This window comes from Salmo trutta, chromosome 35 (genome assembly GCF_901001165.1).
Source record: "Salmo trutta chromosome 35, fSalTru1.1, whole genome shotgun sequence".
Lineage (NCBI taxonomy): Eukaryota > Metazoa > Chordata > Actinopteri > Salmoniformes > Salmonidae > Salmo > Salmo trutta.
The window spans coordinates 6622508-6637622 of record NC_042991.1 but is presented as its reverse complement, the minus strand read 5'-3'; positions in this window follow the sequence as shown (position 1 = coordinate 6637622).

Below are 15115 nucleotides of genomic sequence, written 5' to 3'. Positions count from 1 at the left end.
GCTCTAGTCTTGGTGGTTCCAAACTAATTCCATTTAAGAATGATGGAGGCCACTGTGTTCTTGGGGACCTTCAATGCTGCAGAAATGTTTTGGTACTTTGGTACTCCCCAGATTTGTGCCTCGACACAATCCTGTCAAGGAGTTCTACGGGCAATTCCTTTGACCACATGCGTTGGTTTTTGCTCTGACATGCGCTGTCAACTGTGGGACTTTCTATAGACAGGTGAGTGCCTTTCCAAATCATGGCCAATCAATTGAACTCCAATCAAGTTTTAGAAACATCTCAAGGATGATCAATGGAAACAGGATGCACCTGAGCTAAATTTTGAGTCTCATAGCAAAGGGTTATCAAAAGGTTATATTTATCATCAAGGCAAAGGGTGGCTACTTTGAAAAATCTCAAATATAAAATACATTTTGATTTGTTAAACACTTTTTTGGTTACTAAATGATTCCATATGTGTTATTTCATAGTTTTGATGACGTCACTATTATTCTACAAGGTAGAAAATAATACAAATAAAGAAAAACCCTGGAATGGGTAGGTGTGTCCAAACTTTTGACTGGTACTGTTTATTTGACAGGTTTTATTTATTTTATTGAGATAAGGGTAAAGGACAGGGAAAAGGAGACATTAAATGTAGGACAGGTTGCCAGAGAAGGCCGGTGGGTCGGATTCTAACTGATGCAACCTCTAGTAGACTAGGCCATACGTGTGCCAGGGTCCGCGGCAATAACCACACAGGCCACTAAATCTTGTGTTATGAGTCTACAGACATTTATATTGATTAAATAGAAAACAATTGCTTATAGAGTAAGTGTGTGTATTGTGACATGCTGTGAAGCATGGGGTCTCCCCCAGTATGATGTGCCCAGGCACAGCATTCCCACTCACACCTGACTCCATCCAGATCTGACCCAGCTCGTTACACGCCTAGGAGCAAAAAGACAACCCAACATCATCTGATCTTCACCAACTGAATAATCTTTGTTTTACAGTCAGGAAAAAAGTAATATGTTAGTAATCAAGCCAGAGTTTATTTCAAGTGCATTTCACGTGGATTTCGAGTACAGACTTTACAACATTAAAAGGGAATACAATTATTCTGGAAAATGGAAAGATATGAATATGGAGCACTGACTTGTAGTGTTTGAGAGATAAGCAGCATGTTATTGTGCACATCTGGTTAAAATGGTATGCACGTGTTCAGTACGTTATATTGGAAATATGTATCTGATTATATGCGCTTAGCTTAATAGGTTGTTGGCCAGAGTATTCAAGTGTGTTACCTGTGAGCGGGTGCTGATGGACTCAGCTTGGAACAGGCTATGTTGTATCCGCTGTCATGCTGGAAATAAACCATCTTTGTGATATTAAGTTTCTCTTTGCAAGAACTAAAAAGAGCAGCTTCCTTTAAACGGGCATGCAACAGATTGGCAATGAGGTACCAGAGTTTTTGTCTGAAAGGGAACAGAGCGAGCAAGAAAGTGCTAGCTCCGTCGAGACAGCCTGTGTAGAAAAGCTAGCACCGAAGATGGCGTTAGGCAAGGCTTTTCACTTCGAGGAAAGTGAGGAAAGTTTCGAAGCCTATTTGGAATGGTTGGAACGGTATTTTGAAGCTAATGGGCTCAAGTGTGAGGATGAATTTTTCTGACGATTGTTGGCAGAAAGACTGACAATTTGTGAATGGACTTATGTGCGCCGTAGAAACCATGTGAAAAAATGTTGACAGAGCTGGTCGCACTGTTGAAAAGTCACTACGTAGCGAGGACGAATTTTAAGTTTCATTCAAGGAGTCAACTCGAGGGAGAGTTGATTAGTGAGTACCTGACCAGTTTAACTATCAGCCAAATGTAAATTTGGTTAGTTTCTTGAAGAGTCATTAAGTGATAGATTTGTGTGCAGGGTTAAAAGAGCAGAGCTGAGAGACCGTTTACTGAACGTAGCTCACACAACATACTTAACATTAGCACTTGCTGTGGATATGGGACTTTCTTTTGAAGTAACAAAGAAAAGTGCACAACAGTTTTCACAGACTTTTAAAGAAAATGCAGTGGAGAAGAAAAGCTTTGCCAAGAAAATGGAGGCAAAAGGTTAACCATGTTGACATTGCGCAGGAAAGGGCACAAGTCAGATGAGTGCTGCTACAAGGATTTTGAGTGTTGGGAGTGCAAGAAGAAAAGGACATATTGCAGGGGCATGCCGCTCACGTCAAGTGGGAAAAAAATGACACGAAGCAAGCGAAATGGAACAAGCACCTGGATGCTACTGAGGGAGAAGCCTCCTTACTGCGACTGCAGGAAGACGAGAGGAGCAACGATGATCAGGGCAACGCACACCAGTGAGAGAGAGGACAAGAACGTCATTGCAACGGAGACAAGCATTGCGTCGCACTCAAGCGCCAGAGTGATGAGCATTGCATCTCACATGAGAGCGAGACATCTGATAAAGGGACATCAGCGGTTTTCACCACTGACTATGAGTTGGGTAACGTAAAAGGAACTGAACTGTTTGCATTAGATACAGGTAAGGACATTACTAAACCGTACTATGTGTACTGTATGTAAGGGTAGATGATGTGAGACTCAAAATGGAAGTTGATAAATGTGCAGTAGTTTCTGTAATATCAGAGGTTGTACAACCGCAGGTTCAAAATGGCGAAATTGACCCCTGCAAACTGTGTTAAAAACGTACAGTAAAGAGTCACTAGTTCTAAGAGGGAAAATCTGAGTCAAGGTCAAGTGTAATGGGAGCACTAAATATTTAGACTTGCTGGTGGTCAAGGGAAATGGTCCTGGCCTGCTGGGTAGTTGAAGCTAGACTGGTCACGTGTATCAAATCAAATCAAGTGTATTTATATAGCTCTACTTACATCAGCTGATATCTCAAAGTGCTGTACAGAAACCCAGCCTAAAACCCCAAACAGAAAGCAATACAGGTGTAGAAGCACGGTGGCTAGGAAAAACTCCCTGTGTACACAGAGTAACAGCTGTAGAGACAGTAGAGGGTTTGTGTGAAAAATATTCCTCTGTGTTTCAGCCAGAGCTAGGAATGCTAAAAAGTATCACAGCCAAGATATATGTAACTAAGGGGGCTGTACCTAAGCTCTGCAAGACTCGCCCAGTGCCATATGCACTTAGAGAAGCTGTTGAAAAACAGCTACTCAAGTTGGAGTCAGAAGGGGTCCTTACTCCAGTTAACTACAGTGAATGGGCTGTTCCAATTGTGTGTATCCTGAAAACAGACAATACTGTAAAAATATGTGGAGATTACAAGGTAACTATCAATCCGTGTCTGGAAGTAGATCAGTATCCGTTACCAAAAATGCAGGACTTGTTCACAAAGCTGACAGGGGGTGAAAAATTCACAAAGCTGTATTTGTCACAGGCATACCAGCAAGTACAGTTAGCGGAGAGGTCTAAGCACTATCACACCATTAAGGTTGTTTAAGGTCAACAGGCTTCCTTATGGTGTTGCCTAAGCTTCAGCTATTTAAAAAATAATAATGGATCAGGTCCTAAATCAGATCTCATTGGTCACATACACATATTTAGCAGATGTTACTGGTCACATACACATATTTAGCAGATGTTATTGGTCACATACACATATTTAGCAGATGTTACTGGTCACATACACATATTTAGCAGATGTTATTGGTCACATACATATATTTAGCAGATGTTATTGGTTACATACACATATTTAGTAGATGTTACTGCGGGTGTAGCGAAATGCTTGTGCACCTACGTAGCTCCAACAGTGCAGTAGTATCAAACAATTCACAACAACACACACAAATCTAAAGTAAAATAATGGAATTAAGAAATATATAAATATTAGGATGAGCAATGTCGGAGTGGCATTGACTAAAATACAGTAGAATAGAATACAGTATATACTTATGAAATGAGTAAAGCAGTAGGGTATGTAAACATTATTAAAGTGACTAGTGTTCCATTATTAAAGTGACCAGTGATTCCATGTCTATGTACATAGGGCAGCAGCCTCTAAGGTGCAGGGTTGAGTTACCGGGTGGTAGCCGGCTGGTGATGGCTATTTAACAGTCTGATGTCCTTGAGATAGAAGCGAGTTTTTCAGTCTCTCGGTCCCAGCTTTGATGCACCCGTACTGACCTCGCCTTCTGGATGATAGTGGGGTGAACAGGCAGTGACTCAGGTGGTTGATGTCTTTGATGATCTTTTAGGCCTTCCTGTGACATAGGATGCTATAGGTGTCCTGGAGGGCAGGCAGTGTGCCACTGGGGATGCGTTGGACAGACCGCACCACCCTCTGGAGAGTCCTGCAGTTGCGGGCGGTGCAGTTGCCATACCAGGTGATGATACAGCCTGACAGGATGCTCTCAATTGTGCATCTGTAATAGTTTGTGAGGTTCTTAGGGGCCAAGCCAAATTTCTTCAGCCTCCTGAGGTTGCCTTCTTCACCACCCTGTCTGGTACCGCTTGCCGTGCGGTAGCAGAGAGAACAGTCTATGACCTGGGTGACTCGAGTCTTTGACCATTTTTGGGGCTTTCCTCTGACACCGCCTAGTATATAGGTCCTGGATGGCAGGAAACTAAGCCCCAGTGATGTAATGGGCTGTACGCACTACCCTCTGTAGCAACTTAAGGTCAGATGACAAGCAGTTGCCATACCAGGTAGTGATGCAACCAGTCAGGATGCTCTCGATGGTGCAGCTGTAGAACCTTTTGGGGATCTGGGGACCCATGACAAATCTTTTCAGTCTCCTGAGGGGGAAAAGGTGTTGTCATGCCCTCTTCACGACTGCCTTTGTATGTTTGGACCATGATAGTTCATTGCTGATGTGGACACCAAGGAACTTGAAACTCTCGACCCGCTCCACTACAGCCCCGTCGATGTTAATGGGGGCCTGTTCAGCCCACCTTTTCCTGTAGGCAGAAACTCAAACAGGAGGTACCCGTGCTAAGGTTTATTCAATGCTGGTCTGACCAATCGGAATCCATGCTTCAAGATTGTTTTGACCGTGTATAGACGGCAGCAGTCGCGCAAAACTGAATGCTGATGTTTTGCCTGTTTGATTGCCTTATGGAGTTAATAACTATACTATTTGTATTCGACCATATTCCCAGTCACCTTGCCTTGGTTAAATGTGGTGGTTTGCACTTTCAGTTTTGTGCGAATGCTGCTATCTATCCAAGGTTTCTGGTTTAGGTAGGTTTTAATAGTCACAGTGGGAACAACATTGCCTGTACACTTCCCGATGAACTCAGTCACCGTGTACGTGTATATGTCAATGTTATTCTCAGAGGTTACCTGGAACATACCCCAGTCCACGTGATCAAAACAATCTTGAAGCATGGATTCCGATTGGTCAGACCAGCGTTGAATAGACCTTAGCACGGGTACTTCCTGTTTGAGTTTGTGCCTATAGGAAGGGAGGACCAAAAAGGAGTCGTGATCGGATTTGTTGAAGGGAGGGCGGAGGAGGGCCTTGTAGGCATTCCGGGAGGGGGAATAGCAGTGATCGATCGTTTTAGCAACACGAGTACAACAGTCAATGCGTTGATAGAACTTTGGAAGTGTTTTCCTCAAATTTGCTTTGTTAAAAAGCAAGGTATAGATGGGGTCATCTGCTATCTTGATGAGATACTTATCACATCACAGGGTGTGACACAGAAAAGCACATGAGAAATCTGGAAGAAGTGCTTAAAAGAACAAGTGTGCAATCTGAAAGTTAAAAAAGAGAAATGTTCTTTCTTCCAGAACAGCGTAGCCTATCTAGATGCAGAGGGGATACACCCCATGAAACAGAAAACTGAAACTATTGAGAAGGCTCCCATTCCTAAACACCACTGAGCTCAGGTCTTTTCTTTCATTACTTAACTTAACTCAGCAAAAAAGAAACATCCCTTTATCAGGACCCTGTCTTTCAAAGATCATTCGTAAAAATCCAAATATCTTCACAGATCTTCATTGTAAAGGGTTTTAACACTGTTTCCCATGCTTGTGAAGACTGAGCTGGAATGTGAAGCTAACCGAAACTGGCTAGCTTGTAGCTCTAGCTTCAATCATAGTATACCCCTCTGGTCTCATGCCTATTGGACTGTGTGTAGGAGGAATGCAATACAGTAAGACCTCCACGCTAATAAACTCAGCAAAAAAAGAAACATCCCTTTTTCAGGACCCTGTCTTTCAAAGATAATTCGTAAAAGTCCAAATAACACATAACTTCACAGATCTTCATTGTAAAGGGTTTAAACACTGTTTCCCATGCTTGTTCAATGAACCATAAACAATTAATGAACATGCACCTGTGGAACGGTCGTTAAGACACTAACAGCTTACAGACGGTAGGCAATTAAGGTCACAGTTATGAAAACTTAGGACACTAAAGAGGCCTTTCTACTGACTCTGAAAAACACCAAAAGAAAGATGCCCAGGGTCCCTGCTCATCTGCGTGAATGTGTCTTAGGCATGCTGCAAGGAGGCATGGGGACTGCAGATGTGGACAGGGCAATAAATTGCAATGTCCATACTGTGAGACGCCTAAGACAGCGCTACAGGGAGACAGGACGGGCAGCTGATCGTCCTCGCAGTGGCAGACCACGTGTAACAACACCTGCACAGGATTGGTACATCCGAACATCACACCTGTGTGACAGGTACAGGATGGCAACAACAACTCCCCGAGTTACACCAGGAACGCACAATCCCTCCAACAGTGCTCAGACTGTCCGCAATAGGCTGAGAGAGGCTGGACTGAGGGCTTGTAGGTCTGTTGTAAGGCAGAAATGTACCTTGCTGACAGACAATAAGCTTCTTAAGATTCTTGATCCTAAAATAGGTGTACCAACACTTGTAGCAGCTAGAATGCAATGATGGTATTTGATTATAGCAGCTTACACATAATGAGATACAGCATAAAAGAGCAGCATGGCAACGCAGAAGCATTGTCCAGACTCCCACTGAGAGATTGTAGGGGTCCTACACCAAATCCGGTGGATAGAGTGTAATTTATAGATGACTTGCCAATCACTGCTAAAGATATATCACTTGAAACTGAGAAAGATCCTGTATTGAAAATGGTGAAGCAGTATGTAATATCAGGTTGGCCAAACCGTGTACCAAATGAAGTCTTCAAACCTTACGTCAAAAGAAAGTTTGAACTTACCATTGAGGATGACTCTATTCTTTGGGGTTACAGGCTGGTGATTCCACAAAGCATGCAAAGCAGACTATTGGCAGAACTACATGAGAGTCACTGGGGTATAGTTAAGATAAAATCCTTAGTTAGAAGTCTTCTCTGGTGGCCTACTCTTGATGAAAATATTGAAACTGAAGTCAGAGACATATGCAAGCAGTAGTGTAGCATGCCTGCAAAAGTGCCAGTACATACATGGAAATGAGCATCAGGTCCATGAGAGAGAATTCACTTAGACTTTGCTGAAGACCACAAGCAAATGTTTTTGGTTGTTATGGATGCTTATGCTAGATGGCCAAAAATTGTACACATGCAGAGTCCTACTTCAGCTAAAACTGTTGAGGTACTCAGAAATCAGTTTGCTTCCTATGATCTGCCCCAGGAAGTAGTCACACATAATGGCACACAATTCACTTCCTGTGAAATGAAAATGTTCTTAAAATTGAACAGTATTGAGCATACCACATCACCTGCATATCACCCAGCTTCAAATGGGTTAGCGGAAAGGCTAGTGCAAAATCTTAAGAAGTCGCTAGCTAAGAACAGAGCAGTAGGTGGTATGACGTTACAACACTGTGTTGCTAACTTCCTATATGGCTACCGCAACACACCACATCCTAGTACACCAGTGGAGGCTGATGGGAGGAGCTATAGGAGGACAGGCTCATTGTAATGGCAGGAATGGAATTAGTGGAACGGAGTCAAACATGTGGTTTCCATATGTTTGATGTGTTTGATACCGTTCCATCAATTCCATTCCAGCCATTACAATGAGCCTGTCCTCCTATTGCTCCTCCCACCAGCCTTAACTGTAGTACAATGAAAACGCCAGCAGAGCTTTTCTTAAATAGACAGGTCCATATACAACTGTCCCTGGTCAAAACACACTTCTCTTCGAGGGTACAGACTGAAGGGTCACAAGTCAACAGTGACAAAACACAGGTAAGATCCTTCTCTGTTGATCAATCGGTCTTGGTAAAGAATTACAAGGGAGGAGAAAAACGGTGAATGGTGTGATAACTAAGGTCCTGGGTCCTGTCACATGCATGGTTAATGTTGAGGCTAACTGTGTGAAAAGACATGTGAATCAGATGTTTAACATCATGCCAAGGAGACAAGATGATGCTCTTGCACAGGGAGATAGTTCTCTTTATGTAGGTGGATCTTGGGATTATGATGTTGATGACATTAATTTGGACATTGAGATGGACAATACGATCAATGTGCCTCAGAGCACAGCTACTGAAGCAGTTGAGATGCCTCCACCACAGCCTCAGAATGTTGTTCTGAGACCCCATCCTGTCAATAACAAATGCACACCGCAGAGGCTGGACTTGTAAAAGGACTACTGGAAGAACACGTTTTTTATTTAAATTATGTAAATAAAGAAATGTGTAACAAATTGTTTTGAATAATCCTGCTACCTGTAAAAGGAAATGTTAAAATACTGTAAATGGGTTTTGTACTCAGGAGTTTTTTGTTATAAAATAAGAGTATGGTTCTCAAAACGAGTTGAATTTACAGGGGAGGAGCTGTAGTGTTTGAGAGATAAGCAGCATGTTATTATGCACATCTGGTTAAAATAGTATGCACATGTTCAGTGTGTGATATTGTAAATATGTATCTGATTGGATATGCATAGCTTAATTGGTTGTTGCCAGAGTATTAAAGTGTGCTACCTTTGAGCGGGTCCAGATGGCTATGAACAGACTATCTTGTATCCACTGTCATGTTGTAAATAAACCGTCTTTGTGACGTTAATGCTTTATACTGTCGAGTTTCTCTTTGCAAAAACTAAAAAGAACCCGCTTCCTTTAACCGGGCCTGCAACACAGTTGAAATGTTGAACTCTTAGAGCAGCAAAATCTACTGTGGTTAACACAGTTCAACACAGTTCTGTTCCAATAGCAGCAGCGCTCCCTGTTCATTAATGCTGCTACTACTAGAACAGCAACATATTTAGATGCCTAGTTAGCCTGCAGGCTTAAATTGTTTACTAGCAAGCTAACTAAGAGCTAAACTGTTGTCTAGCTAACATTAGCTAGAAAAATACATTTTAGCTAACTAACTTTAGCTTGCATCACATTTAGTATTTAATCTATTCCTTAGACTAGCTGGAATCAGGACATTAATGTGCAAAATTAAGAACTTGCTAGCTATATTCAACATACCTTATTTTGATTTGTTGCTGCTCACTCCTGGCGAATTTTGTTTTTCCTCTTCTTCCCTCACTTTTTTCCTCAAATGTTTTCTGAATCCAGTCATGTGACACGTCTACTCCCCGCCTGCTCTCAGTTTGGTATTCCTGCCTCCTCTCCATTTTCACTGGGGACCTGACGCAACCAATTATAGTCCTTTCAGCTTTGAGAACATGTTTGAGTAAGTAAAACAGTTTCATCAGAGGTGACAAGTCCATCTTCCTCAACATAGGCTACATTTATTTTGCCCTCCATCGATGGTGATGTGTGTGAGAGTATTGGTGAGTGAGTGTGAGAGACAGAGAGAGAGAGATTAAATTAGTCAAAACAGGAACATTATCATCTGGCAAGAAATTAATAAGGAAATGATCTCAACAGAGAAAAATGTCCCCAAGTCGGAAGCTTACATTAGCCAAATACATTTAAACTCAGTTTTTCACAATTCCTGACATTTAATCCTAGTAAAATTCCCTGTTTTAGGTCAGTTAGGATCACCACTTTATTTTAAGAATGTGAAATGTCAGAATAATAGTAGAGAGAATGATTTATTTCAGCTTTTATTTATTTTATCACGTTCCCAGTGGGTCAGAAGTTTACATACACTCAATTAGTATTTGGTAGCATTGCCTTTAAATTGTTAAACTTGGTTCAAATGTTTTGGGTAGCCTTCCACAAGCTTCCCACAATAAATTGGGTGAATTTTGGCCCATTCCTCCTGACAGAGCTGGTGTAACTGAGATGTTGCTTCAATATATCCACATATTTTTCCTCCCTCATGATGCCATCTATTTTGTGAAGTGCACCAGGCCCTCCTGCAGCAAAACACCCCCACAACATGATGCTGCCACCCCCATGCTTCACGGTTGGGATGATGTTCTTCGGCTTGCAAGCCTCCCCCTTTTCCATCCAAACATAACAATGGTCATTATGGCTAAACAATTGTATTTTTGTTTCATCACACCAGAGGACATTTCTCCAAAAAGTACGATCTTTGTCCCGATGTGCAGTTGTAAACTGTAGTCTGGCTTGTTATGGCGGTTTTGGAGCAGTGGCTTCCTCCTAGCTGAGCAGCCTTTCACGTTATGTTGATATGAGACTCATTTTACTGTGGATATAGATACTTTTGTACCTGCTTCCTCCAGCATCTTCGCAAGGTCCGTTGCTGTTGTTCTGAGATTGATTTGCACTTTTCACATCAAAGTACGTTCATCTCTAGGAGACAGAACGCATCTCCTTCCTGAGCGGTATGATGGCTGCATTGTCCCATGGTGTTTATACTTGCAGACCATTGTTTGTGCAGTTGAGCGTGGTACCTTCAGGCGTTTGGACATTGCTCCCAAGGATGAACCAGACTTGTGGAGGTCTACAATTTGTTTTCTGAGGTCTTGGCTGATTTCTTTTGATTTTCCCATGATGTCAAGCAAAGAGGCACTGAGTTTGAAGGTAGGCCTTGAAATACATCCACAGGTACACCTCCAATTGACTCAAATTATTTCAATTAGCCTATCAGAAGCTTCTAAAGCCATGACATCATTTTCTGGAATTTTCCAAGCTGTTTAAAAGCACAGTCAACTTAGTGTATGTAAACTTCTGACCCACTGGAATTGTGATACAGTGAATTATAAGTGAAATAATATGTCTGTAAACAATTGTTGGAAAAATTACTTGTGTCATGCACAAAGTAGATGTTCTAACGAATTTGCCAAAACTATAGTTTGTTAACAAGAAATTTGTGGAGTGGTTGAAAAATGAGTTTTAATGACTCCAACCTAAGTGTACATAAACTTCTGACTTCAACTGTATATCCCCCAATAGAATCCTCATACTTGAACGATGACAGCTTCTCTTGGCAGTGTACTGTAGATTACTTTATCACTGTCCTCAACCTAGAGTCTCTCAGAGCGTTCACAGTCAGCCAAATGACACCTCTATCAGATCACTATTTTCTACATTGTATAATAATAGTGAAGACATCAGAACTGAGAAATAATACATATGGAATCATGTAGTAACCAAAAAAGTGTTAAACAAATCAAAATACATTTTAGATTCTTCAAAGTAGCCACCCTTTGCCTTGATGACAGCTTCGCACACTCTTAGCATTCTCTCAACCATCTTCATGAGGTAGTCACCTGGAATGCTTTTCCAACAGTCTTGAAGGAGTTCCCACATATGCTGCGCACTTGTTGGCTGCTTTTCCTTCACTCTGAGGTCAAACTCATCCCAAACCATCTCAATTGGGTTGAGGTCGGGTGATTGTGGAGGCCAGATCATCTGATGCAGCACTTCATCACCCTCCTTCTTGGTCAAATAGCCCTTACGCAACCTGGAGGTGTGTTTTGAGTCATTGTCCTGTTGAAAAGAAAATGATAGTCCCACTAAGCAAAACCAGATGGATGGCGTATCGCTGCAGAATGCTGTGGTAGCCATGCTGTTTAAGTGTGCCTTGAATTCTAAATAAATCACTGACAGTGTCACCAGCAAAGCATCCCCACACCATCACACCTCCTCCTCTATGCTTCACGGTGGGAACCACACATGCGGAGATCATCCGTTCACCTACTCTGCGTCTCACAAAGACACAGCAGTTGGAACCAAAAATCTCAAATTTGGACTCATCAGACCAAAGGACATTGCTCATGTTTCTTGGCCTAAGCAAGTCTCTTCTTATTATTGTTGTTCTTTAGTCATGTTTTTTTAAATATATTTTCTGTAGCAATTTTTTGGCTGCAATCTTAATTGCAGATTTCTGAGGCTGGTAACTATAATGAACTTATCCTCTGCAGCAGAGGTAACTCTGGGTCTTCCTTTCCTATTGCGGTCCTCATGATAGCCAGTTTCATCATACCGCTTGATGGTTTTTGCGACTGCACTTGAAGAAACATTCAAAGTTCTTTAAATGTTCCGCATTGTCTGACCTTCATGTCTTAAAGTAGTGATGGACTGCCATTTCTCTTTGCTTATTTGAGCTGTTCTTGCCATAATATGGACTTGGTCTTTTACCAAATAGGGTTATCTTCTGTATACCAACCGTACCTTGTCACAACACAGCTCAAATTCAATAAGAAGGAAATAAATTAAGGCACACCTGTTAATTGAAATGCATTCCAGGTGATGGCCTCGTTAAGCTGGTTGAGAGAATGCCAAGAGTGTGTAAAGCTGTCATCAAGGCAAATGGTGGCTACTTTGAAGAATCTCAAATATAAAATACATTTGATTTGTTTAACACTTTTTTTGGTTACTACTGTACATGATTCAATATGTGTTATTTCACAGTTTTGATCTCTTAACTATTATTCTACAATGTAGAAAATAGTAAAAATAAAGAAAACCATGGAATGAGTAGGTGTGTCTAAACTTTGGACTGGTACTGTACATGATAAATTACAAATCTTAGAATCATCTATTAAAGACGACCAGGATCCACCTGATTTTCAAATTACATTGAATGAACTACAGGACAAAATGAAAACCCTCAAACCCAAAAAGGCCTGTTGTGTTGATGGTATCCTAAATTAAATGATAAAATATACAGACCACAAATTCCAATTGGCTATACTTAAACTCTTTAACATCATCCTCACCTCTGGCATCTTCACCAATATTTGGAACCAAGGACTGATCACCGCAATGCACACAAGTGGAAACAAGTTTGACCCCAATAACTACCGTGGGATATGCATCAACAAACACCTTGGGAAAATCCTCTGCATTATCATTACCAGCAGACTCGTACATTTCTTCAGTGAAAACAATGCATTGAGCAAATGTCAAATTGTCTTTTTACCAAATTACCATACGACAGACCACGTATTCACCCTGCACACCCAAATTGACAACCAAACAACAAAAACAAAGGCAATGCTTTGTAGTTTTATTGACTTAAATAAAAGCTTTTCACTCAATTTGGCATGAAGGTCTGCTATACAAATTGATGGAAAGCGGTGTTGTGGGAAAAACATACAACATTTCTTTCAACAGGGCCGTGGGGTGAGACCCACCCACTTCAACACATACACTACCTGACCAAAAGTATGTGGACACCTGCTCGTCTAACATCTCATTCCAAAATCTATAAACAGCCCTCCACTCTTCTGGGGTTGGAACACTGCGGGAACTTGCTTCGACTCAGCCACAAGAGCATTAGTGAGGTCGGGCACTGATGTTGGGCGATTAGGCCTGGCTCACAGTCAGCATTCCAATTTATCCCAAGGACCTTTGATGGGGTTGAGGCCAAGGCTCTGTGCAGGCCAGTGAAGTTCTTCCACACCAGTCTTGACAAACCATTACTGAGCTCTACAGTAAGACCATTCTACTGCCAATGTTTGTCTATGGAGATTGCATGGCTATGTGCTCAATTTTATACATCTGTCAGCAATGTGTGTGGCTGAAATAGCCAAATCCACTAATTTGAAGGGGTGTCCACATACTTTTGTAGATATAGTGCGTATCAACAAATTGGCGAGGGCACCAGAGGAGTCTGTAGCACCCGGCCTCACCTTACTAGAATCTGAAGTCAAAATGTCTACTGTTTGCTGATGATCTGGTGCTGCTGTCTCCAACCAAGGAGGGCCTACAGTAGCACCTAGATCTTCTGCACAGATTCTGACATGCCTGGGCCCTGACAGTAAATCTCAGTAAGACAAAAATAATGGTCTTCCAAAAAAGGTCCAGTTGCCAGTACCACAAATACAAATACAAATTCCATCTAGACACACACTGTTTCCCTAGAGCACACAAACAATTATACCTACCTCAGCCTAAACATCAACACCACAGGTAACTTCTACATAGCTGTGAATGATCTGAGAGACAAGGCAAGAAGGGCCTTCAACGCCATCAAAAGGAACATAAAATTCGACATCCCAATTAGGATCTGGCAAAAAAATACTTGAATCAGTTATGGAACTCATTGCCTTTTAGGGTCATGAGGTCTGGCGTCTGCTCACCAACCAAGAATTCACAAAATGGGACAAATACCAAATTGAGACTCTGTATGCAGAAATCTGCGAAAACATCCTTAGTGTACAGCGTAAAACACCAAATAATGCATGCAGAGCAGAATTAGGCCGATACCTGCTAATTATCCAAATCCAGAAAAGAGCCGTTAAATTCTACAACCACCTAAAAGGAAGCAATTCCCAAACCTTCCTTAACAAAGCCATCACCTACAGAGAGATTAACCTAGAGATGAGTCCCCTAAGCAAGCTTTCTACAACCACCTAAAAGGAAGCAATTCCCAAACCTTCCTTAACAAAGCCATCCCCAACAGAGAGATTAACCTAGAGATGAGTCCCCTAAGCAAGCTGGTCCAGGGGTTCTGTTCACAAACACAAACAGACCCCACAGTGCCCCAGGACAGCAACAGCAGCACAATTAGACCCAATCAAATCATGAGAAAACAAAAAGATAATTACTTAACACATTGGAAATAATTTACCAAGAAAAAGAGCAAACTGGAATGCTATTTGGCCCAAAACAGAGAGTACACAGTGGCAGAATACCTGACCACTGTGACCCAAAATGAATATGTACAGATTCAGTGAGCATAGCCTTGCTGTTGAGAGAGGCCGCCGTAGTAGGCAGACCTGGCAGCCTATGTGCACACTGCCCACAAAATGAGGTGGTAACTGAGCTGCACTTCCCAGCCTCCTGCCAAATGTATGGCTATATTAGAGACACATATTTCCCCCAGATTACACAGACCCACAAAGAATTTGAAAACAAATCCAA